Genomic DNA, 26,130 nt, shown 5'->3' with positions numbered 1-26,130 from the left:
CATGCAGCTACCACATCACTGAAACCAAGCAAGTCTGGCCTAGATGAGATATGCACCCCTCGTCCTCCATGTTACCATGGCCTGATTGGCATGTTGTGGAATGCTCTTCTAGCAGAGATTCATCAGACATACTCGCTTTTGATTTTCAGGTGTCTCTTGAATACCGTTTTATGTCAACTGGCTGTTTACTTAGCCAGTTACTTCAACTATGTTTTTTAAAAAGTGCTTTATGTTTTATTGTTGTGCACTGCCCTGATATTGTACGATGCAGCGGTATAAAAATAATTTTATAAATAAATAAAAATAAAAGCCCAAAGCCAGGTGGGTGACCACCTGAGAATGATATATGCATATGCCACTTTGGATTCTGTGATGGAAGAAAAGCAGGATATAAACGTAAGAAAATAAGTAACTTCCCAAGATGTATGAGTCACTGCCTAGGATGAGCCACCTAGAATGTCTCATCTGTGATCTCAACTCTACTGGTAAGCTGAATTCAGCCCCCAGCCATCCAGTGCCCAGCTGGCATGCAAGGGCCAGTTTCTATCAAGGGTTACTAAAAACCAAATGTACATATGTACCTGGACATCCGTAGGTGGGAGATTTTTAAATTTTATTTTTTCTTTTTTTGGCAGAACAGGCAGTAGGGCAAAGTACCCCCTTTCCTCCCACCAGTGAGCATCGCAGCTTCCCAAGGCTGCTTTTCATTAGAAAGTCAGGGCATCGTTGCATATTTCCCCATTACTTCTTAAGTAAACTGCCTTAGGATCTGGCTGCTTGTGTGTCTCTTTGCAGAGCAGTTTGAAGAGCAACATTTGCTAGGTGTTAAAACTCCAGAACAGAACGTTCAGAGTGCATTGACCGCGCAGCATATGGAAGAACTAAAAATACAGGTGGACGGGGGAGGGGGGAAGACAGAGGGGGAGAGATGCACCATTTGAACGAGTGTGCGTGCCACTGAAATCTAGGGCATGATTCATTAACCGAGAGAGAGGGAGAGAAGGTTCATTAGCATTTTCCCGGAGATTCATGCATAATTTATGTAGAAGAAATTTCTCCACACTGGTTCTGCCTAAATTACTGTGGTTTGCAATTCATCACACTCCTGTTTCCTCTGCATGTAAGTGGTACCCTCTCATTTTAGGAGCAGACAACATCAGACAAGAATGGAATTAGATCAACAGACACAGCTGGAGCATTTTATGTGAATCACTGCATTTGTTCCAGGGGGTCTGTATTGCACTGCAGCCCCCACAGCAGGGGAAGGGTTTTGAGTTTGTGGCTGGACAACATTTCACTGCAAATTATTTTAAACCACATGGGTATGTGAGATTGGGGGAGGGTAGAGTGAGGGGACATTCCATTTTAGATCCTCAGTTTGAAACTCAAGCAGAGTATTGTAGAGGAAAAACATAAAATGTTCACTGTGCAACTGTTAGTCTACTTAGGAAATCAGGAACCGTATGGCTTCCAATGAGAGGGCCTTCATGAGTTTGGCATTTCCATCACACTGAACTTCTGCCACGGGTAACAGAAGGAGTTTGTTGGGGCTGGGTTGGACAGGTAACAATTATTTTCCTAGTACAAAACCCAAAGCCCCCCCCCCAGTTATCTGCTATAGTTTGCTCCTTCCTGTGCCACAAGCCTGGTGTAGCTATCCCAAGGTGCAATCAAAGAAAAGCAGTAGACCAAGTAGGCTTGCAATGTGGTTAAGGTAGTATCAGAAGCACCTTGGGTGGAGAGATGCAGGTGAAAATTCACGATCCACCTTCTTTCCTTCCCTGAGATAATATAAGACCCTTATATTATATTAGCAAAATATGATAAACCCTTATCTTGTTATGTAGACCAACCACATCTCCTAAAGGATTTGGGATTCAGCACCTCTGAATAGGCAAATACCTTGCTTTTTATTTCCAAATACACATTCTCATGTTAGTCCCCCCCCCCGCCCCACATAAGCCAACTAGTCTGAAGTGGCCTAGTTCTTTTGAAATGCAAGTTCCAAAACATTAAGGAAGTGGAAGCAGCCTCTAAATGTATTATTTATTTTACTAATTTATGAATCACATTTCATATAAATTTCAAGGTAATTTAAACCATGCGATAAAAACAATTAAAGATAGGTTTAAAAACAAATAAACATCCAAAGCAAAGACCTAATTTTTTCCCAAGCTGGAAAAGTTTGTCAAAACAAGGATGTCTTCAATTGTTTCTGAAAACTACGAATAGTAATAAAATAAATGTCTGTGCCCCTATCTGGACAGGGGCAACCTATATTGTCTATTCCCTGGTAACCTCTAGTTTAGATTGCTGCAATGTGTTACATGTGGGGCTGCCTTTGAAGATGGCTCAGAAACTGCAGGTGGTACAAAATTTAGCAGCAAAGGAGCATATAAAACTACTTCTGGCATGACTGCATTTGGTACCAGTTAGTTTACAGGCTCAATTCAAAGGGCTGGTTTTGACCTATAAAGTCTTATATGGCTCAGGATCCCAATAAATCAAGGACCATCTCTCCCCATATGAACCAAACCAGACCCTGCATTCATTATCTAATGCCCTTCTCCATGTGCCCTGTGGGAAGGAGGTGTGGAGGGTGATCTTTTCAGTGGTGGCTCCCCACTTATGGAATTCTCTCCCCAGGGAGTCACACCTGGGACCAACATTCTCTACTTTTAGGCACCTGGCAAAAATGTTTCTTTTTGTCCAGGCTTTTGGGCCATAATTTGGAGGGTATTAGGTATACTTGTGGCCTCTTCATACCCTGTTATTTTAATGAGGTGGATTCTATCACACATGCCTTTTATATATGCTATGGATGTATTGTTAAGCGTTTATTTTGTTCTCATTTTTATATTTAGTTCTAATGTTTGTATTATTTTGTAAGTTGTTTGGGGTTACTTTTTGTAAAAAAGCAACTAATAAATGTAATAAAGAAAATGTGAGAAATCCATTCAGTCCCTTTATTTCTTTGGAACTAGCCAACCAGGTGACCAACCTTTGTACATGCTCTGAAACCCAAGACTGTAATCAAGCAGGTAAAATATAACTAGGTAAGCTAGATTGACTTACTGATCTTATTTGCAAGTCTCTCTGTATGGTTGCTGTCCTTCCTTTTTCTTTCATCTCTCCCCTTCCTGCCTTCTGCAAATAAATTTTCTATAAATACATTGACAACTGGCTTCATTAGTTTAAAATAAATTTCTCAGGAGTTTCTCACTAAAATCTTCTTTGTGTGCTATGTCTGCATGATTGTGAAAGCTATCCCTTGTGTTCTAGGATATTCCACAAGTTTCTGTTAAGTTCTGTGACCTCTGGGTTTTGGGAAAACCAAAAACTCCTTGCTGTTTAATACCTATAGAGTTGGACTTAAGGGAGGGGGTATTCTCGATTGGCCTCAGAAATCTCCCAAATAGCTGGACACCCTTGTAGGTTTTCAGGCTGGAATCAGCCTGTGGCGGCAACCTATCATAATTCTTCTTTTCCTTATACCAGGAATGGGGAACCTTTTTTTAGGCTAAGACTCGAGTCACATTTCCTCATGGGTAAATCTTCTGGGGGGAGGTGCATGACAGCAGTGGACAGGGTCAGTGAAAAGTGGGTGAGGCTCTTACTTCTGAACAGTAGGCAATATTTCAGCTATGTAACAATCAGAGGATTTTACATACACCCCCATTCCCACCCCCATCTCTTTATCCAAGTATGCAAGAGGCAGCATCACAGTTCCAGCACACAGTCCAGCCAGGCAAAAATCACACAAGAAGAGTGCAAAGCACAGTGTTGAAGGGCATAGTCTGGAGACAGGGCTCTTCCCAGGCCACACACCCTGAAGACCAATCACAGAGGCTTACATTTGGCCCCCAGGCCTTAGGTTCCCCACCACGCCTTATGCAAAAAAGGATGTCCACCAGTAGGGAAAGTCTTCATGTCTCCCTCCACACCCCTGAACTGCCACATCAACCAGAATTAAACCAGATATCCTTGTTTCAGACATAACAGGGACTCTGGTTTAAACAAAGCAGGATCACGGCACTGAAGCTAACATGGAAGCCAGTGTGTAAGGAGAGAAGGAGACTGGAGAACCACATGGGACCAACTCTTATTCCCTTCCCAGCTCTCTAAATGATGGTTTAGGAAGCCAGGATCATTATGTCCAAAGATACACCACCCCAAAGGCCCCATTACCCATATTGCTTTAGAACCATGTCCTCCATGGGCCCTAAAGAGGGCTTGATTATGTTCCTCCTCCTCCACTCCATCCTTAAACCATAGTAGGATTTTAATGGCTCTGTGTGTGTGTGTGTTTCTCTTTTCACAGCCTAGAAGGGGCGAAATCACCACAGCAAAGATAAAATCGGAAATAAAACTTGAACATATAAGCATTTCAAAGGATTAATGATCAGACAAGAGGTTAATGCCCCTCAGACCATTAACCGCAGCAAGTGATAAATCTCTAGGAAATGCCCCATGCCAAGGTTGTTCTCATCATTCTAGGATGAAACAGGGAAATTATATATACATTTATCATGGATGATCAGTTTCAATTGGTATGTACATGCCATTTCTGAAGAATTAATGCCCTATGCATTAGCTACTCAGATTGCTTGAATTATTTCTTAACAGTCCATTTGACCTACAATAGGAACAGAAGAATAAGAAAAATAAGCAATGTTTGAATTTGGATTGGTATACTTCAGCTTCCATTCTTCCCAGTGAATCATTACATAGGTTTAAATTCCTATGGTACTTGCCTAATCTTGCCTAATCTTGCCTCCAACCTGTATTGTTTAATTTACTGAGCAGGTTCTTGTTCTATTTCTAGGATGTTGTTTCAGGGGATGCCTGTTGAGCTTTTAACAATGCAATAAATACAATGCATATCTCCTGAGTTCAGTGGGGCTTACTGCCAGGTAAATGTGTAAAGGACTGAAGCAGCGTAAGAAGTCTTTTACATGTTTAAAAGATTCGGCTGGTAGGTCCCCTGACACCCTTACTGAATTAAAACCAGAACCAGAGCTTGGAAAAGTTACTTTTTTGAACTACAACTCCCATCAGCCTAATCCAGTGGCCATACTGGCTGGGGCTGATGGGAGTTGTAGTTTTAAAAAGTAACTTTTCCAAGCACTGACCAGAACTAAGTTGCGTCACACTTAGGCCACGACTTCCTTCATATTAGATCTTTATTAAGAATGGTGAAGAGAAAGGAGAAAGAAGAGAAATAAATTATTGGTTATTTATTTGTTTGTACATGCTGGAGTGTTTTACTCAAGTGAGAATTGAGTAGATGGTGCTGTGATTGGTGAAAGGCAGTTGTTGAGTGTTTGTGTATTATTATTATTAAATTCATATCCTACCCTTTCTCCAAAAAGGAGACCAAGGCAACAAACAAGAAGTGATAAAACAATAAAACATCTTAACAATAATTCCAATACAGATGCAGACCGGGAAAGATCTGTATGAGGGTATTGTGTGTTTAGATTAGTTTTGTGTAGTGTAAATGTTTTGGTGAATGATTTTGGTGATTGCATTCTGTGTTTTTGTAAGACTTATTATTTTTAATTTATTGTTATTGTTGTTGTTAAGACTTCTTACCCACTCTTCACTATGAGGTCCTTGGTCAGGTTACAAAAATTAAAAATGCAATATAAAAACAATTAAATTGTAGTCAAGAGAATAAGTTTGGTCCTAAAATAGATATTTCAGCTATCAAATGCGAGGGTAAAGAGGTGTGTCTTCACTATATGACAAAAACTACATAACGAAAGTGCCAGACATACCACTATGGGGAATTCCACAGCTTAGGGGCTGTCACAGAGAATGCCCTCTCCCAGGCCACCCGCCCCCCAAATATCTGAGGTTGGTGGAACTACCAAGAGGTAGTTTAAGTATCTGCTAATCCTAATACTTGTGAGGGTCTATAGGGAAGGAGGTGGTCTTTCAGATATTTGGATGTTTTGTGTAAGATTGGTTTTTGTGGCTCTTAATTGTTTTACTTATGTATGTTGTTTAAAGATATTTTTATGTTACGTTACACAGAATGTGATGATGATGATGATGTAACAGTAGTAGTACTGCTTGCTTTTGAATGTGGAAATTATATTTCACAAATTGCTCCCTTTTTGTTGGGATTTGTAAACCACAGAGATTTTTGTTGAAATATGAAGCAGTATATAAACAAATCTCATTTATTTACTCTTCTTACAATTGTATATCCCACTCTTACTCAAAGAAGCATAAAGCAGTGTATATGATCCATTACAAAACCAGCAAATGCAAAATTCAACTAATCATAGCATTAAACGGATGCTACACCTCAACTGTTGCCTGCAAGGAAAGACACACTGAAAATTCAACAATACCTTGCATTTATAGAAAAAATCTGTGAGCATAATCCATACCAAGTTAAGCACTTAAGTCTCATTTATTTTAATAGGAGAGATTTCAGGACATGTTTAGTTCTCTCCCATTGACAAAAAGTGCATAACTTTACATGAGATTGTGCCCTTTACAGGTTACGAAATTAACTTTCACTGCACGTGGATCAGTCCTCTCCGCTAATATAAGTGGGATGCCAGCACACATAAGGAATAAGCCTGCACTCGGATCTACATGGGCTCCTCTGGAATTCTTTTTCTCTTCTCTTCCTGGAAAAAAAATGGGTTAACCTACAATTTTTTAATTATTATTAAATTTGCTGAAGTTTATTTTTTGTTGGAAATAGACTCTGAACAATTTTTCAGCACTTATTCTTATTAAAGACAAAATGTTTAGCATGCAACAACACACTGTTCAATTACTTACCAATGAAGTCCATCAAAATAAGTGGTTTCTAAATTTATTTCAGAGTTGGATCTTTCATTTATAAGCACAACCACAAAATTGGCAAGTGCAGGCAAAGCATATTAGCAAAACGTTAAGCCATCCAGAACCACATTAAGAAAATACTTTAATGAATCCCTGCTGGAAGAAAAGGTTTCCTATAAACATCATTGCCTTTTACCTTCCCAAACACTTTGAGAAATTGATATGTACAACGACATGAAATGCTTCAGTAACTGAGTAGGACACGGATAGTACCTAACATTTAAAGGAAAGGTAAACCATAGCCATCTTGAGCATAATTTATGATTAAAAGGTAATAATAATAAATAATAATAATAATAATAAAAATTTATTTATGAGTCGCCTATCTGGCCGAATTAACGGCCACTCTAGGCGACGTACATTAACACCATAAAATAAATACAGTATAAAACCAATACAAACCACACTCAATAATTAACTAATCACCCCTCTTACATTTAATCAACGGGATTAAGAACTAACCCACCTCAGAGATCCCGTAGGCCTGCCTGAACAGCCAGGTCTTCAAGGCTCGGCGGAAACTTATCAAGGAGGGGTCATGACGAAGGTCGAAAGGAAGGGAATTCCAGAGGGTGGGGGCCACAATTGAAAATGCTCTCTCCCTGGTCCGCACCAGCCTAGCTGTCTTAACTGGTGGGACCGAGAGAAGGTCTTGTGTGGCTGATCTTGTCAGGCGGCATAATTGGTGATGCTGGAGGTGCTCCTTCAGATAAACTGGGCCGAAATCGTATAGGGCTTTAAAGGTCAACACCAGCACCTTGAATTGGGCCCGGTAAACAACTGGTAACCAGTGTAGATCTACTAGCACCGGAGTGATATGATCACGGCGACGGCTGTTTTTAATCAAACGTGCTGCAGCATTCTGTATCAGCTGTAATTTCCGGACTGTTTTCAAGGGCAACCCCACGTAGAGCGCATTACAGTAGTCTAAGCGAGAGGAGACCAGGGCATGTATCACCCGTGGGAGGAGATGGGCAGGAAGGTAGGGTTGCATCCTCCGTATCAGATGGAGTTGATACCAAGCTGCCCGGCTCACTGCCGAGACCTGAGCCTCCATGGACAGCTGGGAGTCAAGAACGACCCCGAGGCTGCGGACCTGGTCCTTCAGGGGTAATCTTACCCCATTAAACACCAGGTCAATATCTCCCAACCTTCTCTTATCTCCCACGAGCAACACCTCGGTCTTGTCGGGGTTTAGTTTCAGCCTATTCCTTCCCATCCATCCACTTACGGATTCCAGGCACTTGGACATGGTATCCACAGCCAACTCTGGTGAGGACTTAAACAAGAGATAGAGCTGAGTATCATCCGCATATTGGTGACACTGCAGCCCAAATCTCCTGATGATGGCCCCCAGCGGCTTTACATAGATGTTGAATAGCATGGGGGAGAGGATAGAACCCTGTGGCACTCCACAATTGAGAGGCCAAGGGTCTGAAACCACATCCCCCAATGCCACCCGTTGGTGCCTGTCTGAAAGATAGGAACGGAGCCACCATAAGACAGTGCCCCCTATTCCTAATCCCTCCAGGCGATCTAAAAGGATACCATGGTCGACGGTATCGAAAGCCGCTGAGAGATCCAGGAGGACGAGGAAGGTATATTCTCCCCTATTCAACGCCCTCCTCATATCATCCACCAGTGCGACCAAGGCTGTTTCAGTTCCATGTCCAGTCCTGAAGCCTGATTGGAATGGGTCTAGATAATCTGCTTCATCCAAGTGTGTCTGTAACTGTTTGGCCACCACTCGCTCAATCACCTTGCCCAAGAATGGTAAATTCCAGAGAGCCTTCGGGCTTAGGGCGGTATATAAATTAAACTAAATAAATAAATAAATAAATAAATAAATTGGAGTCTGGACGGAAGTTATTTAACTCTTGAGGATCCAAGGAGGACTTTTTCAAGATGGGCTTTATTACTGCCTCCTTGAGGGCTGATGGCAATGCACCGTCATCCAAGGATGCATTTACCACTGCCTTAATCCTTTCGTTCAGCCTCTCTCTGCAGCTCATAATGAACCATGATGGGCAAGGATCCAGCAGACAGGTGGTTGGCTTCACAGTAGAGAGCACCTTGTCCTCTTCCTCAGAGGGAAGAGGCTGAAACCCATCCCACCGGACCGGAATGCAACTGGCTGACTCTGGCTCACTTCCTGTATCCACGGCGTACAGAATCGTGCTCTTCAGGTGCTCAATTTTATCGGCAAAGTGTTTAGCAAACATGTCACAAGAGGCTTTAGAGTGTTCCATGGGTTCCTGGGCAACTGGACCGACCAGGCTTCGGACCACTTGGAACAACCTCCTGGGACAACACTCTGCAGATGCAATAGAGGCAGCGAAGAATTCCCTCTTTGTTGCCTTTGTTGCCACCTGGTAGGCAGCTATTGCTGCTCTAACCAGTGTCCGATCGTCTTCAGAGCAAGATTTCCGCCACTGGCGCTCTAGTCGTCTCACTTCCTGTCTCAGACCCCACAACTGTGGTGTATACCAGGGTGCTATCTGAGTTCTATTCAGGGGGAGAGGACGTTTCGGAGCCACCCGGTCTACAGCCCTAGTGATCTCCCCATTCCACTCCATCACCTGGGCTTCGACTGGGCGTCCTTCAGCAGGCTCCAAATCTCCCAGCGCATTCAGAAATCCTATGGGATCCATCAGGCGTCTGGGGCGGACCATCCTAATAGGTCCTTGTCCCCTACGGAGGGTGTGTGGCATAGAGAGATCTATATTCACCAGGTAGTGTCTGACCATGACACGGGGTTAGAGAAAACAGCCCCCATTTTCAGAGCACTTCCCTCCCCTCCCGAGACAAACACAAGGTCAAGAGCATGACCGGCTACATGGGTGGGCCCAGTATTACTAAGGTGCAGTTCCCAGGAAGTCATGGTTTCCATGAAATCCCGAGGGGCTCCAGTGAGGACGGTCTCGGCGTGCACGTTGAAGTCCCCCAAAACCAGTAGGTTGGGGGAGAGCATCCGCACACCCGCAACCACCTCAAGCACCTTGGTCAGGAAGTCTGCTGTGCAGCGGGGTGGGCGGTACACAAGTAGAATCCCTAAACTGCCCTTTGGGCCCAACCTCCAGTACATGCAGTCAACAAACATGGTCTCGTGGAGAGGGGGTCTGGCGAAAACCAAGGACCCCCGATAGATGACTACCACTCCCCCTCCCCGCCTACCCACCCTCGGCTGCTGTGTGTATAAATGCCAAAATAAATATAGCAGATCCCCACCACCACCACAAAAAAAGAATCTACATTTTGAATTTGTTACTGCGTAGCACTGGGTCCACATTCTTACATAGGTTTAGATGTCCCATTTGCGCAAGGATTTCCACATACACAACAGAACTTCCCCTCCCTCTCTTTTCCCCAAACACCTACTATGCTCTCCCCAAATCTGCTCTAGAGGGTTGGAGGAATCCCCATGACAGCTTCAGGAGAGCAGACAGTACAGAGAAGGAGGGGAGGTTCTGTTGTACAAGCAGAAGTCCTTGTTCAAATAACTCCTTTCAATACAACCCATAGAAATATACAGGACCTGTTAATCATGATTCTACAATGTAAAACAACACAACTATTTATAAATCTCCCACAGATGAGATTTACTTTCTGACTCTTACTGGCCAAAATCAGCAAATTTCAACAAGAGAGACAGAGAGATATCATAGAATCATAGAATAGTAGAGTTGGAAGGGGCCTATAAGGCCATTGAGTCCAACCGCCTCCCTCACACAAAAGCTACACAGGCATCGCCCACAGCCATTGTTCTGTGCCTGCTTCTGAACCGATGCCTAAAATTGCACCTGCCCCCACCAGCCCTCCATGCGCCAATCACCATATCCATAATTTTAATGCAGAAGAGCAATTTAATACTACTTCTAATGTTCAAGATTAGTTTCCAGGTTCAAGGGCACTGGCCAGTAACCAGTGGAGGGAAAAGGATAGCTGGGAAATTGCTGAAAACACTAATTGATTAATAAATGAATAAAAATGTATTATTATTGTTATGTTTCCATTTAACCAATTGGACTTTTCGGCAGTGTAGAAATGGATGCGTCCAATGCCATTTCTAACCACTGAGTCAAAACTCCAAATACTTGAGGAAAACAGCATGGTTTTACAAGACTGTGGCCTTGCAGCCTGGGTTGGTTTCCATTAAACTATTATGGCCTCCTAATTCCCACAGGAGGCAGTGATGGCCACCAATATGGATGGCTTTCAAATTAATTAGAAAAAAATCATGGGGGATAAGGCTATTAATGGCTACGCTCAAGATGGCTATGCTGCCTCTCCATGGTCAGAGGCAGTATACTTCTCAATATCAGTTGCTGGAAACCACAGGGGGAGAGAGTGCTCTTGCATCCATTGCTGCTTGTGGGCTTCCCATAGGCATCTGGTTGGTCATTGTGAGAACAGAATGCTAGACGAGATGGCCCATTGGTCTGATCCAGCAAGGCTCCTCTTATGTTCATATTTTTCAAGAGTATATCCTGTCCTTGTTAATCCAGAGAGGGTGGAAGGAAGCCACAAAGCTCTGTGAAGAAAGAACTTGGGGGTGGGAGACTTGAAGGTTCCTCAAGGTTAATGTCAGCAAATAAAACAAAAAGCAGTTATAGAAAAATTAAGAAACAGAAAGCAAATGAATTTCAGATACTCATCCAAAACAGTCTTATCACATCTTCTGGAAGAAACATGCCATTGATTTCAGTGGGATTTAGCTAGGAATGAATAGGGATTAGGACTACGATATCCCAAGAAAGAAATGAATCAAAGGTTCATTTAGTGGAAATAGCCATCTGTGTCAGCTTCTTCTCGCAGTCTAATACACAGAGTTCCATTTTATAATCTGTGTCACATAATGATAACCAAGTGCAAATCACTTAAAAGGAATATGTGCAATTATTTAAATACTGAAATATGGAGTTTTATAAAGTTGCCTTATACAGAATCAGACCATTCATTCATCTTGCTCAATATTGCCTTCCCTAACCTGCATATCCTTTTTTAAAAAAAAAGTGATGCTGGGAATTATATCTGGCACTTTCTTTTTTTTCATTAATTTTATTCAAATTTTCAAACACAAAACAAAACAAAACAAAAAAGAAACAGATTAAACAATAAAATAAAATGTTGACTTCCGATTTGTCGCAGATCAGTTATAGGTCTATGATATATAACAAACCTGTCTCTTAATATATTACAAAATCACTTTCCTCCAGTAGTTATCTTAATTAATCATCAAATCTCATTAACATCACTTTATTCTTTCCACAAAAAGTCAAAGAGAGGTTTCCACTCCTTGAGAAATATATCCATCGATTTTTCTCCAAATAAACATGTCAATTAATCCATCTCATCAAGTCTGCTAGGTCCAGTAATTTCAATAGCCATTTTTCCATTATCAGTGTTAATTCCATCTTCCAACTTCCATCCTTGCACCCATAATAATCTTGCTGTCATAGTCATAGTGATATAGTAAGAGTCTGATGGGAATTTCCTTCATCACAAATATTTCCTTGCCGTCAATTCTGAATGTGTTGCTGAAATATTGTTCTAAAGTCATATCTCTGTTCCTCTTTTTTACGAAATGCACTAGCACATCTCTTGAGAGTTTTTCCATTGTCACATATCTGGAATTAATTCTATAAATTTTCTCTTTTTCAAGTTCCATCAAATCATTCCAGTCCAGAAATTCCATCGAAGCATTGATAACTTTATCTCTGATATCTTCATCAATTTCTCCAGGGACAACGCTGAATTCCAAACAGTAATCTTTATCTCCAGGATCCACAAACTCCAAATATTTTTCCAGTTCCACACTTGATATATCTGTTCCAATCTCCAGGACTTGCATCCTCCCTTTAATTTTTGCCATAAAGTCCAAATCTTTTTCCAATTCCACATTTGATATATCTGATCCAATCTCCAGAATTTGCTCCTTCCCTTTAATTTCTTTTTCATCTTCTATTGCTTGTCCATCTGCTCCTTTTCTCATATAATCCTTTATTTCTTTCAACTCCTGTTTCACTTTACCAAATTCAGTTGCCATCTCTTGTCTACTCTGTCCCATTTCTTGTTTCGTTATCTTAATCTCATCCATTATCTTCTGAAACATATCCAGAGGGGAAAACCCTTCCAGGGATACATCCAGGGTCTCTGCCACTAGATATATCTGGGACTTTCTGTAGGTAAAGCACATGATCTACCACAGCGCTATACCGGTGAGGGAGGTAAGAACACAGCCATAAGAAATGCCCTGCTGGATCAGACCAAAGGCCCATCTAGTCCATCACTCTGTTCTCACAGTGGCAAACCAGATGCCCATGGCAAGCACACAAGCAGGATCCAAATGCAAGAGTTCTCTCCCCACTTGCAATTCCCAGCAATTTGTATTCAAATGCATATTGCCTCCAACTGAGAAAGCCAACTTGGTTTAAAGGAAAAACGGGGGAAAGAACAGATTCTTGTTCTCATGATTGAAAAGAAAATCTTGAGGGCGCGGGAAATCCTCTCAAGTTTATCTGTGGAAGGGCAGGAGAGGAAGATGGTATACATCCATTCATGCTAATGAAAAAGCTACTCCCAGATCACCCATATTTTGAAAAAGCTTAACTTCTTAGCCAAGAACCTAGATATACGTATCTGTAATAAATCCTATGTAACTAACAAAAACTAAGTTTTAATGGGGGGAGAGGAAAAGAAAATACATACTGCCTTTGCTTAGTGGAGGCAAAAAAATGTTGAATCATGGAAATCAAAATAACTAAATCCTACCCATTGTTGTTCATATATACGTTGCTTATGCTATTAATATCTGAACTTCCCCCCTGCGATTTAGGCTATTTTAAAAATGAAACCTTGTTTCCATGGAGACAGTAAGCCTGGCAGCACATCTGCTAGGGAAATATATATTTTGTGTGAATTGTCGACTCCTGTGGATCTTCAAAAGATTCCTTCATCAAAGGTGCCTATTTAAAGCCTTCTGCCAAAAGCTTGTAGATAATACTGAGGAAGAGTCAACTAGGGTTTTCTACTCATTACCAGTAACAGAAAACATACCAGTGATGATGTTGGCTTGTGCAAGCAGATGAAGCTGATTGTCGGTAGTAAGTATTAATTTTAGTGATATCTGAAAAAATTGCAATGGGTATTTAACCCATGGTTAAGAGTCTCATTTCACAATTTGCACTGACAGATATATACCCAATCAAGCCACATGATGGGTCAGACATAGTTGTCCCCCACCTTCCTTCTGCCCAAATGTATCAGGAGGACTAGCCACATCAAATAAATTAAAATGCCACATATATGTTCACCATCTCATATTTTACTTTGAGTACAGATATAAGAACAGCAGCAGAACTGCTCAAGGAGTTGTGTGTGTGTGGTAGCTTGGTAATGTAATGGGTACTAGCCAATGAGTACTGTCCTCAATTGGCATTTGCTAAAAACCTTTAGAACTACATTGCAGTTATAATTTTGTTCCCCAAATCTTGATCCTGGAAATGAATAGGTACATAAGTGAAGGCACTTTTTTTTTTGTTTTTTTTGCTGTTTAATTCAAGGAATTTTAATTTCTATAACAATGATACAATACAGCATCCCATAATGAAAAGGGACATCTACATGCAATACTTAACTAACTAAATAAACAAACACAAAACAAAACAGGGGAGAACAGGGATCAGATGATAAAGAGTTGGTCTCATATCAAAAGTATAGGAGCAATTATTTTAATTAAAAGAAAACAATTCTAAAACACATAAAACTAATATAGTAGAGGAGATCAACAAAAACTTACCTGGATGTTAAATCTATCTATGCCGATGTTAAATCTGTTGTCACTATTATTTAATACATTAGCCCATGTATACAGAATAGACATAGCAAGTGCTTCTACTTGGGGTAGCCAATATGGTACCTTCCACATGTTTTATAGACTACAACTCCTCTTGTCCCTGATCATTAGTCATGCTGCCTGGGGCTGATGGGAGTTGTGGTCCACAATATCTGAAGAGCATCATGTTGTCTATACCAGTTTATATTAATCACTGTTCTAAGTGATATCACAGCTACTTGTTTTGTGTATCCAGCAGGCAGAGATGGCCACAGGGAGCTAAACAAATGGCTCGCCACTGTGGCTTTTACACTAAGCCAATGAAAGGCCAACTCTATCATCAGGTAGAGTGTAGTTGTGACCTCAAGCAGTGGTACAGCTTCACTATTAGACTGGGTTAGATCAATGTTTGGAGTTCTGCAGTCTTATATATAGGGGGAGGGGCTTCTTTGAAAAACAGCCCATCCTTTCATTCTCTGTCATAGAAAACATGCTTTAATTTCTCAAAAGAAGAGAGAGAGATTGGGACACAAACACATCCACTCTATACCTATTGGTATAAGACTAGTACTTCCAACCACTCCTGAATTATTTATATCTGACTGCTCAACTTTGAGATTTTCATGAACCAAGTACATTATTTTATAATCCTGATTGTGGATATGACAGAATAGCTAAGAGTACTAAATGTTCTTGAGAACAGGAGTGCCTGGTTTCATGCTCTGTCATTAAGGATTAGTGCCTTTTTCACATATTAACATGCATTTAAACCATAGAAAGTACCTACCCTTTGCACCATTCTTTGATTTTCCTGGTCATTACTAAAAAACATAAATTAAGAGTAGCTAGTCCAGATTAGGTGACAGAGACTATGCTCCCTAATATCACAACAGCTAGTGTGTAATACGAGAAACACAAGATCACACCCTTGTACTTCACTTGAATTCATCCCACACTAGCCATAGCCACACACACACAAAAAAACCCTTCATGTGTTAATTATGTGAACTTATTCCCCACCAGCAGGACCGTGCTGTGAATTTTCCACTACCAAGTTCACAGGACTCCTTGGGCCCCACCCCTGATGTCCACATGTTCAGTGTATGGCTGAATAGATGAAGCCCACACACCTAGACCCATATGCATGTAGGGTTCCATGCACTAGGAAGGTTCCAGCTTATGTACAGGTCTATTGACACAGGTTTCACCTCTGAAGACATTCACACTCAACATATAGATGTTGGGGACCAGGAAAGTGCATAATGTCACGGGCAGGGTCAAGGGCACAACTCTGCCACCCCTTTTACCTATGGAGCCCCTTCACACAATTAATTTCTGAAGGGAGACTTTTCACTAATAAGGAGGATGATCCCTGAAGGACTAAGCAGCAGACAAAAGTCACTGAGCTGGCTTTTATTTATTAGATTTATGTCCTGCCCTTTCTCCCAGTAGGAGTCATTTGCATCCTGAGGTCCATGGCATGGATCTTAAAGTTCTTCTATTCTGTGAACAGAACAAAGCTCAATAAACGGAACCTTCTCTAAGGCATCCAGCACCAGAACACCCAAAAATGCTTTTGTGCAGGAGGGGACCCTCTTGAATAGCAAGGCACATGGCACAGGAGGCTACAGCAGGAATGGCCAAAAACGGAGAAAACCTCAACACCTTCTGCTAGCTCACCACCACCTCTGGATTGAAAGCTGCAAGTCTTGCCCAAATGACAGGGTGGAAAAGATCACCTATGTCTCTGGGGTTAGCCTTAAAATCTAAAAAGCAGAGCCCTCTCCTTATTATGTGTGTACTAAGGAGAGGGCTCTGCTGAAACTTGGGTTGTCAATCAGATTGGGGGGGAGTGAGTTAAGGAGCTGTTAAACATGCCTCTGCTAATGCAGGAGTATGCCAGTTCATGGAACCAATACTTCTGACCCACTAACCTTTGCTCAATTCAAAACATGCCCCTGGCTAAAAATGAGAACAGACACCTTCCCAACCCTAGCAAGGGCAGTCAAACAACCGAGAACCAGCCCTGAGTATAGACATCTGACGGAGATGCTTTAAAAACAGAATATACTGCTTCAGAGCAGGAGCACTGAAACAGTTTTCAAACTGAATTAACTCCATGGAAGTTTACACAGGGGTTCTACAATAAGATCAGAGGCAGCAGAGAAGCTTTTGACAGTCAAACTGACCCACCACTGCCAATCTTGGCCTGGAACATGCAGTCACAGGGGCATGTGGGACATGATCTTGGATGCAATCTAAATGGGTGATAACTAGGCCCAGCAGGTCTTAGGAGCATAGGAAGCTGCTTTATGCCAAGTCAGACCAACGGTCCATCTAGCTCAGCATTGTCCACTGGCAGCGGCTCTCCAAGGTTTCAGACAGGAGTCTGTCCCAGCCCTACTTGGAGATGCCAAGGATTGAACCTGGGACCTTCTGCTTGGAAGGCAGATGCTCTACCACTGAGCTACAGCTCTTCCCCCAGGTCTTGCTGGGGTGTGGTTGGCCCACTAGCTCTATTCCATCCCCAAGAAGGTTTAGGATTCTATCAGGTGCACATTTCCTCTGTCGTTCCTGCTTTCACCACATGAGAAGAGGAATGTCTTAACACCACAAACAATAGTCAAGCTTTGCCCACAGTTTTTCTTACTGGTTTCAGCTGGTGGTGATTTCACAAAAAGCTATTAATTCCAGTCTCCTCATTCTTTCTTCTCCATAAATTATGTAACAGCTTGCATGAATGGCCATGTCTCTGGTATATCTATGTAATCTATGAAGAAATTGCTGTAACATCTCACTAATGAATCAGCATCTCCTGAAATAAAGCAGGTGTGGAAGGTCTCGTGTTCATTAAACAATGGTTACATAGCATTCATTTTATAGAATCCATTTGATTTGGCACTAAGCTTTTATATATATATATATATATGGCAAGCCTGTGAAACACATTTGAGTTGTCCAACAAAGTGCACCTGGTGTCAGCATATGACGTATGATTACAGAATAGGCAAAGTTATGTGCATGCATTTACATGACCTACTTTTCTGTGCTAGAATGTTGATAATGTACTTTTGTTCCTTCTGGGCATTGTGTGTTTTTTAAACACTAATTGAGCATCACCTGACAGATAAAACTGTCTGCCCATGCAAATCCTCCAGAATGTTTTTTAAAAATGGAGATTCCAGGGATCAGATCTGGATCCTTATACATGTAAACCATCATCATCATCATTATTAAACATTTAAATATTTTTATTTAAAATTAATCTAATAGGAAGTTAAAACCTACACTTGTCTTTTAATCTGAACCTGTCACACACACACACACCACTATCACACACATTGACCCAGTTCACACACCACAGTAAGCCATAGTTAATGGCTTACAATGAATGCTCCCTTCTGGGCTGTTTGTCTCCTTCCCACAGAGGAAACAAGCCATGATCCCTGGCTTAGTGTTACATCTGGACCAGGGGTTGTGGCTTGTTTTGCTCCCAACCAACCACAATCAGTAACCCATGGTTTGATATTGGCTTACTGGTTGTGGCTTGTCAGAGCAGCAGGGCAAGCCACATCCCATTCTATGTACAGGAAAAAACTACTGGAAATAATAGTTTGTTTTTTGAGGTCAATCATTATGAATTACAAACTGGGCTGGTTCAGATTTACCTTTCTTACTTGCTAAACTACGGTTTAGCAAACTGGTAACAACTGTGGGACCTGTACATTCCACTCTTGCCTTCTCTCTTTCTTGGTGCACTGATCCTGGTTAGTTTAAACTACAAGTCCACATTACGTCTGAAATGAGGACCTGTATTGTATTGCAGTTTACTAACCAGGATCTTAAATCATGGTTTAAGACCTTGGTTAGAACTTGGCATAAACTTACATTCCTGTTTCAGATGTTAACAAGGCACTGTAGTATAAGCTAAGCAGGAACTGCAACTGGGGAAAGGAGGGGGAAGTACAACGACCAGACTCTCCTGACTTGCTGCAGTTGAGCAAGCCAGAAATGGATGTCCACACTGGGCAAATAAGTCATGTATTGTATTTATTACTGTGTGCTTCCCAATGAACTCAGGAACCGGCAAATCCACTAGTATAGTATCCAGGACAGTGGGTCCCAAACATTTCCCCCCAATGGACCACCTGAAAATTGCTAAGGATCTTGGCAAATGACTTAATTATTTTTCTGCCAGTTGTAGCAATTCTAATGAGCTGTGCTAGATGCTGTATGATTTTAAATTGCATTTTTACAGACGCATTGCGGACCACCTGAATGAAGCTGGCACACCACTGGTGGTCCACAGACCATAGCCTAGTAACCTTTGATCTAGGAAATGCTATCTTGCACTTTGTCAGGATCACCTACTCCCTAACCACTCAAGTTCTGCAATGTGTTCAGTTCTCAGATTATCAGTACTTAACAGAATGAGCATGTTAGAGAAGAGCCATGCTATTCCAGAGAGTCCCTGTCCTCAACCACCAAAGGTCATTCATGCCCTTCATAAGCATCTTGCTTGTGTCCTTGCATAAAATAAAATAAAATAAAAATCAACCAGCTGTGATTGTTACACCACTGTGGGCTAAGCAGTATATACTGCAGTAGCTGTGCTATGAATACACAGAAAGATGTATTTCACCACCACCACCAATACCATGAGAATGTAATTTGTTTTAAACTGTTTTAATATTGGATTTTAAAATTGCTGTAACCCACCCTTGGACCATATGGTGGTGAGAAATCATTCACATGATGATGATGATACCACCACCTGAATTGTTCACTTGGTGCATTGCAAATTAAGTGCACCAGTATTGGACCAAACTCCTAGGATGGTGCCCTCTGGATGTCCCTTAAGAATCACCTTCCTCATGTTGAAAATATGGGAAGAGATGGCAACCTAAAAGTTAGTTACTTCTCTTGCCAGAACAGATTTTTTTCTACTGCATGAGCCATAATTATTCCCCCGTGCATTAACAGACTTATCCACTTTTTCAAAATATATTGCAATGAATTTATTTTAGAACTCTTACTTCCACTAGAAAGTTGGACATGCAGATTTGTATAGATTGTTTCCTCTTTCGGCAGGCATTTGTGCAGTGCCAAAATGCTATTCATTTAGCAACTTCAAATACATACAGCATTGATCGTGCCAAATCTGATACTAGCGCAGGAGCATCAACTGTGTCAGTGCAGTGCTGGGATTAGCTGTGGTTGCTAAATCTGCTTGGCTCTGCTATTGGCAACATAAAACCATTGTCTTGAGCCACAAAAACAGCTTAGGAGGAACTATAAGTGCTGGCAGACTGAGCAGATGTTAAAGCTGTGCACACAGAAATGCAGCAAACATAGACAGATAGGGAAGTTTCCAGGCAGGGACTTAATTTGCAAACAGGTTGCATTCATCAGCATCGGCAACAGGGTTTTTTTTTGGGGGGGGGGTTAATTTACAAGAAAGGGTAACTCCAGATCAAAAGGGGGCAAAATACAGGCTGGCTCATTTGATGCCAACAACATCAAGTGGATGCTGAAAAAAAAGTTGCATGCATGAAGTGCACCAATCCCACAATAAATACCCTCCTGGAAGCACCCTTTGTATATAGTGACAACTACAGTAACTACGAAGATGTCAAACATACAAAACTGCATTTTATGTGGCTTCTTACATAGATGACCAAATTCCTATTTTTATATACAAAACCAAGCATGAAAGTTTGAAGGATGCAAAACAGCCATCTGTCCATTTCCCTCAGTGGGAAACTACGTTACATCAATAAACATCTGTTCCCTAAATTTGCATGCCTGTGGATTTAGGGGAAGGGGGAGCATTTGCAGGAGAAAAGAGGCACTTAAACCACACCTGCAGATTCTTCCCTAGCAATCGTTCCCTTTCCCTTTTCCCTTCCCCTCTGACATTTTCTCCACAGCTGGGCTTCTGTTGACCCTGGAGCCCAGTTGGTAGGAGTGGCCAGTGGGGCAGAGACACAGAGCCAGGCCATCAACAGTGGAGTGGCTGCCGCTTACCAGGGCAAGGTGGGGGGTGTTAAAGTCAAAGTAGTGCAGGCGGGCCAATGAGCCAATCTGGTGCTCCCACTGGTTGGTTCACAGCGCCCCGACCTCACCACCGGACACCCCGTCCCAGTAAGTGGCAGCAATGCTGGCTCCATGGAATGGCCCCAACAACTCCTCCTGCCAGCTGGAGGAAAAACAGTGTAACAAAAATGGCTGGGGGATAGGCATTTACAAAACAGAATCAGCAAGTGTCTGAAGAGTAAAGCACTGCTACCAACTTCCCCACGTAAAATGCCCCCATATTAGAATTGCAAGGGAAACGTAAGAGTAGGAACCCATTCTCTTTCTTGTAGACAGGAACCACATGAACGCCACCTTGATTTCCATGTTGGAAGAAAGGTGAGATATACGTGTAAGTAAAGACATAAACAGTATATTTATATCCCACCTTTCTGCTACCATGGAACTCAAGACAAGACCCCTGGGGCTCCAGGTGATCTCTCATCCAAGCACTGACCAGACTGAGTCATCATTCATACCATACATTTATTCCACTATTATTCCACTTTAAACAGTCATGGCTTCCCCCAAAGGATCCTAGGAAGCATAGCTTGTGAAGGCTGCTGAGAGTTGTTAGGAGACTCCTAATTCCCTTCACAGAGCTACAATTCCCAGAGTTCTCTGGGAAGCTGGAATGATTGTTAAACCACACTGGGAATTGTAGCTCAGTGAGAACAGGGGTTTCCTAACAGCTCTCAGCACTCTTCCCTTTAAATAGTGATAGGGGAAGCCATCACTGTTTAAAGTAATATAATAAGGAATGAATATATTGTTTGAATGTGGCCCCAGGCATGTTTAGTTTCAGCCAGTTTGTTGCATCCTATTCCTTCAGGCAATGCCCTGCAAATAGGTTATTCTGTCCAAGATCAGTAGTAGTCCAAGACAGTGGCAGTCCTTTCTTCTCCCATCTGCCCTGGTACTATCCCTAGAACATAAGGAATGACCAAAGGAAAAAAAAACCCACAGCAGAAAGCACAATACCGTGGCTTTCTTTCCAACCAGGACTCCCTGATTCTGGCTACACCATCAAAGGAGACAAAGGGAGGGGGAGAAAGAACCACAAAGTGTGTTGAGATTAGGTCTTCTCACCTGAAAAAGGAATTTCTGGTTAACTAATCAAAGAAGTATGATTGATCAATCAATCAAATCTGCATAAACATAATGAATGACCTTGAAGGAAAAAGGTGTATTTGCTTGTTTTTAGGTGGTGTGTGTGTCACAGCAGAAGCCATCTTAGAAAGCAGCATCCCCTCAGGCTTGAGAGCGAAGGGGGAATGCCTCTTCTAATAAGATGTGCCTGCCATCTTTCATTTGTACCACAAGCCTCTGTGACTGATCTTAGGACCTGGGCAGGTAAAGGTGATCCTTCAAATAGCCTGGTACCAAGGAGTTGGAGCACTTTGAACTGAGCTTGGCAACACACTGGCAAGCAGTGTAGCTGCCGCATAGTAGGTGTTATGTGCTCTGATCATTTGGCCCCCAACAAGCAACTGAGAGGCTACATTTTGCACTAGCAGAAGTTTCCAACAGTCTTTAAAGGCAGCACCACATACAGTGGGTAGTCTAGTCTGAATATTTTTATAACAGGTAGACAATTAAATGACCTTGTGCCTAACTAGAACAGATAAACATCTGTGAAAGATGTGGCTTCCAACAACATGCAAATGTTCAGATGACTGACATTAACTTTTTGGCTGTGGTGCTCCAGTTTTCAAACACTCTTCCGGGGGGGGGGGGAATGTCACCTGCTGCCACCTACTCTTTGGCCTTTCAGCACAAGGCAAAACACCTTTTAAATTTGTCCACCCTTTTTAAACATTAGTTTACTCCACTTTTGTCATTCTCAGCTGTTTTTAACTTACGCTATTTTAATCATCTTCCTGCTGTTGTGTTATGTTCGTTTATTCTTTTAATGGACTACCAGCTAGCAGCCTTGAGCACAAATAACTCAAGGATGGGGCACAATTTTTAAATAAAACAAAACAGTGCAGTATTCTTTTCCTACAGTATAGAGATGCTATGGCACACGGTTTGCTGTTTATTTTTTAATAGCAATAGTAAAATCATTTCCCCTTTAGCTTAAGTAGAACAGGGGTCCAAAACTGATTTTTTAAAAGAAAAAAATTGCCCAGCATATATACAAGAGACCATTTTAACCAAAGCGGGAAATTTTAGAAACGAAACAGGAAAGAGGAGAGTATTCTTTTTTTAAAAAAAGAAAGCCACAACACATTACAATACATTACATGCACATATACAGAAAGACAGATTATTTTAAATTGTAAACAGAGCTGCAAGCCCCCTGGCTAGTGAAATGAAGATGATACATTTATGAGCACATTTATCTGTGCTCCTGTAACAGCAGACATTTATGTGGGCTTGCCAGCCTCTCTCACCAGGCTGCCCTTGCATTGTCAGGTTTGCAGCAATTCAGAAGTAAGCAGCTCTCTAGGGACTCAAAAACACAAAACAGTGAACATACTGAAAATGCAGAGAGAACATTTGAGATACATATCCTGTCAGATGAAATAGAATTCAAATGTGATAGGCACATGCAGCTGAGGCCTAGCCCAACAAACAATGAATCACAGAATCCTAGAGTTGCAAGATTATCCCCCAAACCGCCAAGAGGATAGTCTGATCTAACAATCAAGATGCCTTAGGAGTGGCTAGCCTGTGGCCCTCCAAATTTTATCCAATTATAATTCCCATCATCCCTGACCATTGGCTACATACAGGGATCAGGAAGATATCTGATTCAGTTTGCATTTAAAGGCAAACTTAATTAATTTACACTTTTCAAAACACTATGCGAACCAAAACACAGCCATCCTTCAAAATTTGCACTTTCCCAACACAGTTCATCAGCCAAATACTGTGTACAAAATTGCATGTATTTAGGTTAAGTGGGCACAGAAATGCATATATTTGTTAAAAACACAAAAATGTATTACATTAAGGAAAACCACTTTGCAAAAATGTGTATATTAGATTGCATCTAAATATGTGTATATTAGGACAAAGTTACACAAAAATGTTAAATAATAATAATAATAATATTGCAAGGTGATGTGGAAATATAGAGAACTAAAAAGACTGGAAAAACCAGAAACTTTAAAAAACTGAAATTGACAGATTTGTCCAGCTCTGCCTACATATGCCACCCAATGTCCTATACTCAAAATATGAAGTTGTTGGTTTAAACCCAACTGGAGCTCAAAATCATCTGCTGCAAAGTTCTGGCTAGAATAGATTTTTAGACACCCAAATGCTCCTCCAGAGTACTCCCCCTCACTCCAGTTGTTCTACGTTCATGACAACGAGAGAGTACCAGACATGGCCTTTATGAATTTTCTTAGTAGACAGAGCAATTTATACAGGAAAGGATGCTCGTTTGAGGTATGTGGGCCCCAGGCTAATGAGGTATTCAGGGTCTGAAGCACACCAAATTAGGCCCAGAAGGTAAGGAGTGTCCTTGCTGCAGAACTGGTTTAATATGCTCCAAGCTACGCCTGTTAGGTAGCAGGCTGTGTATCAATGTATATGGAAGAAAAAGAGAAAGTTAGAAAAAGTATCTTGGTGAACACAGAGAAAAAAGGTTGAGAGGAACAGCTACCAGGAAGTAGTGATGGTTTCATTTCTGCAGTAATCGGAGTTACCATGGGATTAATTATTATTTCTGATATTCCCTGTCTTGATGGAGAGAATGTTGAAGTAGCAACTCTCTGCCCCTGGTTTCCAATTCATTCTTCTTTTTCCAATTCAGTGTTGTTGTTTTCAAATTCAACTTGAAATCATCAATAGTGTGAGTGATACTTTTATCGATCTACTTTCTATGTGAGCTCTTCAAATGTGTATTCACTTTCACTGATGTCAGTGAGATGTTGATTATAACTAAGAGACAGAAAGCAGCAGGCGGGAATGAGTTGTTGATTGTAAGCAGCAGAGGGGAAGACACTGACTTGATTATCTGCTGTAATCTGTCTGCAATGCTCTTGAAAAGGAATGCATACAGAAAATTATTACAGAGTTCAGAATAAAGATCAGTACCAGTGGAGACTTCTGAATAAATAGCTATTATAATATCAATAATTCTCTGCAAAGCAAAAAAAAGGGAGGAGGTTGGAAAGATGAAAAGATTGGAGGAAAAAGGAATGTGATCATTAACTACCACCAGCGGGCCATATTTAAAAACAAAATGTAAAAAAGAAGAGGATTCTATCCTTACCAGAAAGAAAGTGACTCAATTACAAATTGAGCCAGTGTGGTGTGGCGATTAGAGTGCCTGCTTAGGATGTGGGAAACCAGGGTTCAAATCCCTACTTAGCCATGAAGTTGACAATTCTCAGCCTAACTTACCTCACAGGGTGGCCATGTATGCTACCTTGAGCTGTTTGACTGGAGGCAGGCTAATGCTGTCCCTATCTTCAAAAAGGGCAAAAAGGAGGAATCTGGGAATTACAGACCAGCCAGCCTGACATCAATCCCTGGGGAAATTCTGGAGCAGATTATAAAGTGGTCAGTCTGTAAGCATCTTGAAAACAATGCAGCGATTACTAGAAACCAACATGGATTTATCAAGAACAAATCCCGCCAGACTAATCTTATCTCATTTTTCGATCCTCCCTGGTAGACTGTGGGGATGCTGTGAACATAATATAGCTCATCTTCAGCAAAGATTTTGACAAAGTGCTCCATGATATTCTGATTAGCAAGCCAGCTGAATGTGGACAGGATGGAAAAACTATCAGGTGGATCCACAGTTAGCTATACAAGCGTACTCAAAGAGTGCTTATCAATGGTTCCTTCTCAAACTGGGGGGAGATAGTGAGCGGGGTACCACAGAGCTCTGTCCTGGGTCCACTCCTCTTCAACATTTTTATTAATGACTTGGATGAGGAGGCACAGGGAATGCTTATCAAATCTGCAGATGATACAAAATTGGGAGGGATAGCTAATACCTTGGAAGACAGAAACAAAATTCAAAGGGAACTTGATAGTAGAGCACTGGGCTGAAAACAACAGAATGACATTTAACAGGGATAAGTGCAAAGTTCTACACCTAAGAAAAAGAAACCAAAGGCAGTTATAAGATGGGGGATACTTGGCTCAGACAAAGATCTTGGCGTTGTTGTTGATCACAAGCCAAATATGAGCCTATAGTGTGATGTGGCTGCAAAAAAGGCAAATGCTATTTTAGGCTGCATTAACAGAAGTATAGTTTCCAAATTGCATGAAGTATTGGTTCCCCTCTATTCGGCACTGGCTAGGCCTCATCTTGAGTACTGCATCCAGTTCTGGAGACCACACTTTAAGAAAAATGCAGACAAACTGGAACAGGTTCAGAAGAGGGC

General features: G+C 41.5%; 1 protein-coding gene and 1 non-coding gene across 3 annotated transcripts in view; both read right to left on the bottom strand.

Annotated features, from left to right (window-relative positions):
• CACNB4 (calcium voltage-gated channel auxiliary subunit beta 4) overlaps positions 1–26,130 on the bottom strand; it is a 252,585-nt gene that overhangs the window by 215,677 nt on the left and 10,778 nt on the right. The window lies entirely within an intron of this gene.
• TRNAG-UCC (transfer RNA glycine (anticodon UCC)) lies at positions 17,107–17,175 on the bottom strand. Its single transcript has one exon. It is a non-coding gene; the product is annotated as a tRNA-Gly (tRNA).

Source organism: Rhineura floridana, chromosome 2 (genome assembly GCF_030035675.1).
Source record: "Rhineura floridana isolate rRhiFlo1 chromosome 2, rRhiFlo1.hap2, whole genome shotgun sequence".
Taxonomy (NCBI): Eukaryota; Metazoa; Chordata; class Lepidosauria; order Squamata; family Rhineuridae; genus Rhineura; species Rhineura floridana.
This window is presented reverse-complemented; position numbering and strand designations above follow the sequence as displayed.